Raw genomic sequence first — 4,851 nt, 5'->3', positions numbered from 1 at the left:
ATGCAAGTCTCATTTTCTACTTGCAGCTGAAAATGAACGAGTCTGACTTCACAAGATATCCACTATGTGTGAACACAGTAGACAACATGTGTAATGACCCAAAATCACTAATAGGGCTTAAGGGCCTTGATTAGTGTGCCAGGAGGGCATAATTGGGATTAGAATGAATTTTGTTGATTTAAATGCGTAATTACATGATTAATAGTGAGCATATGATAATTGATGATATTATATGATGATGTGAAATATATGTATGTGATATATGTGAGAACCACATTATTATGTGGATAAATCTGCAACCAGCGATTTGGGGCGATCCTAGGGCTAGATAGCAGGAAAAGTCACAACGGGGCATTATGATTGACTTTGGACAAGTCAGGGATATTTTGGGTATCGGGTAGTGATTTAGACTATCGGGTTATGAAAATAAATAATTGGAGATACATTTTGTAACGACCCGGATTTTCAAGACTCGATAATGCGGAAATATAAATGTTTTCATTTAACAAAATGTCTCAAAAACCCATAGAAAAAAAAACTTTTTAAAAAGTCGTATGGCCATACTTAACATTTAGTTACAAACATGTTTTATAAAGATTAGGGTGAGCCTTGCTTAGGAAAATTACACAACATTTCCAAAAATAAAACGGCTTCCCAAAAGGTCGGTCCACATGTACATTTGCAAGGAAGACTCCAGCGCTCACTGCTCTGCCTTGCCCTTGCACTTACCTACAACATGAAACAACTAGGTAAGCGAAAACGCTTAGTAAGATCAACTTTCAAACAAAGCAGATAGAGAAATAGGGATCCGGACCCATCCGGACCCTACACAATCAATTTCAAGAACGCTAAAGCATCCTGGCAAACTTATGGTCATGCCTGATAACCAAGGATAAATTAATTCACATCTAGATAAAAATCCTGCACTCAGAAAAATCCCAGAACAAGCAGTTATATTATATCACAGCTAATTCTTATCAACAATTATATCCCTGCACTCAGAAAATCCCAAAGCAAGCAGATATATTATATCACAACTATATCTTATCAACAATTATATCCCTGCACTCAGAAAATCCCAGAGCAAGCAGATACATTATATCACAATATAATTCGAGACCAACGCTCGATAATTTCCAACAATTCAGGTGTAACGCGCCCTCCAACATAATTGCTAATCTGTAAAAGAGAATCGAGTCTCCACACTAAGATCTAGCCAATAAATATTCTCATCAAGGGTAACTATCGTGTTACCTAGGGCATCGCTACTTATTCAAGAGTGTAATCCAATTTACACGGTTTTACAGAGACTTCTATGTTAATCAGTGGTGCTGGTGAGCAGCTGCCCCTAGGGTGTTCAACCTCACTCAAACTTGGCAACCCCTAGTATCTCTAGGCACTCTCACGGAATGGCCAATATTCACGGCTGCTATCCGGGAATAACTTATCAGAGCACTTGCTCGGATTCTAACCGTCCAATGATTAAGTAAGCATGAGGGCCCCTAGGTCCCATTTATCTTGGCGCCCCTAGGTTTAACCAGCTTATCCTCATCTCATGGCCACTCGTCGCGGTAATGAACTGGACATAAATAAAATCAAGCAGTGTGACGGGGATCAACCGTCTAGGATATGACGGACTTCTACCGTTCATATTTTCTAAATCAGCACTCACTAGACTAACGTCTCTAAGCAACTTTCTATGACAGCCTATATATATGCATGTATCCCTATACTAACATACAAGACAATAATCATTTCATGTTGCAGCCATACAATATAAGTTGACTTACTTGGAGTCCTTAGCGCTCAGCAGGTTTTCACCCTCCAACGTTCAGTCCAGTTACGCTTAGCCAATACTGTAGTTATCCATACAGTATACTCGGATTAATTATGGCACTAATAATTCATTATTATTATTTTGGGCAGTTTGGTCATTTTAATAAAAGTCATTTGTAAGGATTTATAATCCTTAATTGGTTTTAAAACTATTAAGGAAAGTCATACAAAATATTCGAGACTAAACCCTAAGTCTCGGGGAGACCTATCCTAAGGTCTCGATACCTAGGCTCGGGTATCACAATGGTATTTCCCACAATCCGCTAAAAATCTTATTCTTTCAAGGTATCGCTATTAACCCGCACTTTCGACTAGTCGGTTAAAATATGTAAGATTTTAGCCGGTATTATATCCAGAAAATACAAATAATTTCCTTAATTATTTTTAAAGAAAATAAACTCTTTAAATTTTTCCTTTTATTTTTCTTAAGGTTTTAATATCTAAAAACCGTTTTAAGAAAATTGCCTAATTTGTCTTAATTAGGAAAACCGTTATAAATTTCTCATCTTGACTAATTAATTTTCCAAAAGCAATTAATCAATTTTACTTACTAGGAAAATAATTTATTTAATTATTTTCTCAAAATATAGGGTTTTAAACCCTCTTTTAATTTATTAACTATTAATAAATTAAATCTCTTATTTTTAGAAAGAATAAAAACTCTTTAATAAAAATAATTCATTTAAACTCAAAGGGATAATTTTAGTGAAAATATGATTTCAAGACTTACCAATTTATATCTTGAAATAAGCAAAATTTTACTTTTTACCTTGTGTTCCAAAATCTCATTTTTACACTAAGTGTGAAAAACCTAATTTTCACATTTTTAATTACATACTTCGTTAGTTCATAACTTGAAATTTACTTACCCAATTGTTACCAAAATTTCTCAATTCCATTTTTGTTATGCCATTTAGGTCTTTGTAAAATCTTAGGTCAATATGAGCATTTTTGATTGGTGAAATCATTTTCCAACAATGAGGTAAAAATGACCTTATTTTCAAGTCCTTATTTTTTTCCAAACTTTGACAGTTAATAACTTTCAAACCGTTTAATATTTTCTTACCAAATTTTACAGTGGACTAATAGGTTATGCCAGAAATATGTCCACAAAATTTTAGAAAAAACTGGGTTCATTTGCCCTATACAGTGGCTGTCCAAATTTGGTTCCGAAAATAAGAATACGAAAAAAAACAGTTTTTTTACCTAAACTTTGAAATAGCATAACTTACTCATTTCTAAACATTTTTTAGTGTTTCAAAAGCTCAATTTTATGTACTCAATCTCAAAAACATCACAGTACAATTTAATTTTACAAAAACAATATACAGTGGCTGCTTGACCCTTTGGAAGTCACAGCTCAAAACATGTTTTGTTTTAGGGTATCCTACAAAACCCTTGGGGGTTTTGGTTCCCATTTTCAAAAATCAATACACATGCATCATAAAAATTATTAAACAACTACCATAACCTTATTACATCACCAACAAGAAACTTTAAGCATTAGATATACAAAATAATGCTTAAAACTAAAAACCCTACAACAAAATCATCAAAAGTAAACTTTTTACCTCTTTGGTGTTCTTGCTTAAGGTTTGGACCTTCCTATTAGCTTTGGCTCCTCCAAAACCTTTCAAAATCCCTAACCAACTTCCCCCAACAACATAGTTAATTAGCTATTTGAAACTCTAAGCTTAAAACTTTACAAAAGCCTAGATTAGTGAAGGTTTACCTTAGGGAAAATACTTCCTAGACCAAGACTTAGCCTCCAAGCTTTCCTTGGTGTTCTTGAGGTTGAATATTGAGAGAACACTTTGAATGGTCTTAAAAAAATCAGATGAGTGAATGAGAGAGGGTGGTGTGGTCGGTTGGGGAGGGATGGAAGAGTTATATACTATCTAATTTATCTCAAAAACACTCAAGTGTTTTCCTCCCACTTGCCCACTTGACTTGACTTAGTTAAAATGAGATTTTATCTTTATTAAGTTGGGTTCACACCACCTAAAATAGCACATGGCCGGCCAACCCTTGCTATATATAATCATTTCATTTTATTTTTTTTTAATAAAGGTTAAAAAAGGTTTCATAAGAAGAAAAGTCCAAATTGGCTTTTGACACCCTTTTTCACTTTTATTAAGTTTTAATCACCAAACTTAACATTAATTAATTAAATTAAATGTCTCTCACATTTAATTTAATTAATCACATAATAAAATTTAACCTAAGGTCCATTCATGGAATAAAATTCCCCATTTCGGCAAAATTAGGCATTTACCACAAAATGCCTTAAAATTTCCATTTTCTTTTAGGTTTATTATTTTTTACCAAACTTTAACTTTTATGAATGTATTTTATGCCCAAAATATAATTTCCATGATTTTTCATTTTATTTTCCGAGAATTTTACCCGATCAGGGTTTTTGTGTCGGTCCAGGACCGAAAGTCTTATCTTGACTTTTAAAATCACAAAATTCATATTTTGGCTAGCAATAACTCATGGAATACTTCCAAACAAAATATAATATTATTTAAAATAATATTCTTAACCCGGGGGAAAAATCCCGACCCGAGTCGTTTAAAGGTACCCAAAAACGTAGGACATTACACATTTGAGGTTAGGATGTCTAAGTGGGAATGCTGGGGAAGTTTACTATTTTGCCCTCGGGGACGTTTCCGGTACCCCGAGCTTTGGGATTAGTCTGATAACTTAAGGATAGACTTAAGGAATATGTTAGAAAACAGTAGACACAAGTTTAAACCGACCTTTCTCTCCTTCTCTCTCTTCTCTCTCTTAGCAAAGGAAAAACCCTGATTTTCAAGGGGAATTAACTAAAACCTGGTGGAATTGAAGGGCTGAGCTAGAGGATTAGCTCAAGGAACTACTCAAGGGTTGAATTAGAGCCAAGGTAAGCATTGATTTTCGTTCTGTGGTTAGGAACTTTAAGAAAAATGGCTGAGTTTTTAATAGTTGTGATTTTGATATTCAAGGTAGAGTTTGAGGCTTGAAACTTTGAAG

The 4,851-nt window shown here is 34.1% G+C and overlaps 1 long non-coding RNA gene across 2 annotated transcripts; it reads right to left on the bottom strand.

Moving 5' to 3' along the window:
* Window positions 1–486: 486 nt before the first annotated feature.
* LOC133829242 (uncharacterized) lies at window positions 487–3,869 on the bottom strand. 2 transcript variants are annotated; one of them, XR_009891639.1, is made up of 4 exons: window positions 3,569–3,869; window positions 3,408–3,486; window positions 1,791–1,856; window positions 487–729 (listed from the first exon to the last, which is right to left on the bottom strand). It is a non-coding gene; the product is annotated as an uncharacterized LOC133829242 (long non-coding RNA). The 2 variants fall into 2 exon arrangements; XR_009891640.1 differs by lacking the exon at window positions 1,791–1,856 and having other exon boundaries at window positions 3,569–3,863.
* Between the last annotated feature and the right edge of the window lie 982 nt (window positions 3,870–4,851).

The sequence above is a fragment of the Humulus lupulus genome, chromosome 4 (assembly GCF_963169125.1).
Source record: "Humulus lupulus chromosome 4, drHumLupu1.1, whole genome shotgun sequence".
NCBI classification, from domain to species: domain Eukaryota; kingdom Viridiplantae; phylum Streptophyta; class Magnoliopsida; order Rosales; family Cannabaceae; genus Humulus; species Humulus lupulus.
This window is presented reverse-complemented; position numbering and strand designations above follow the sequence as displayed.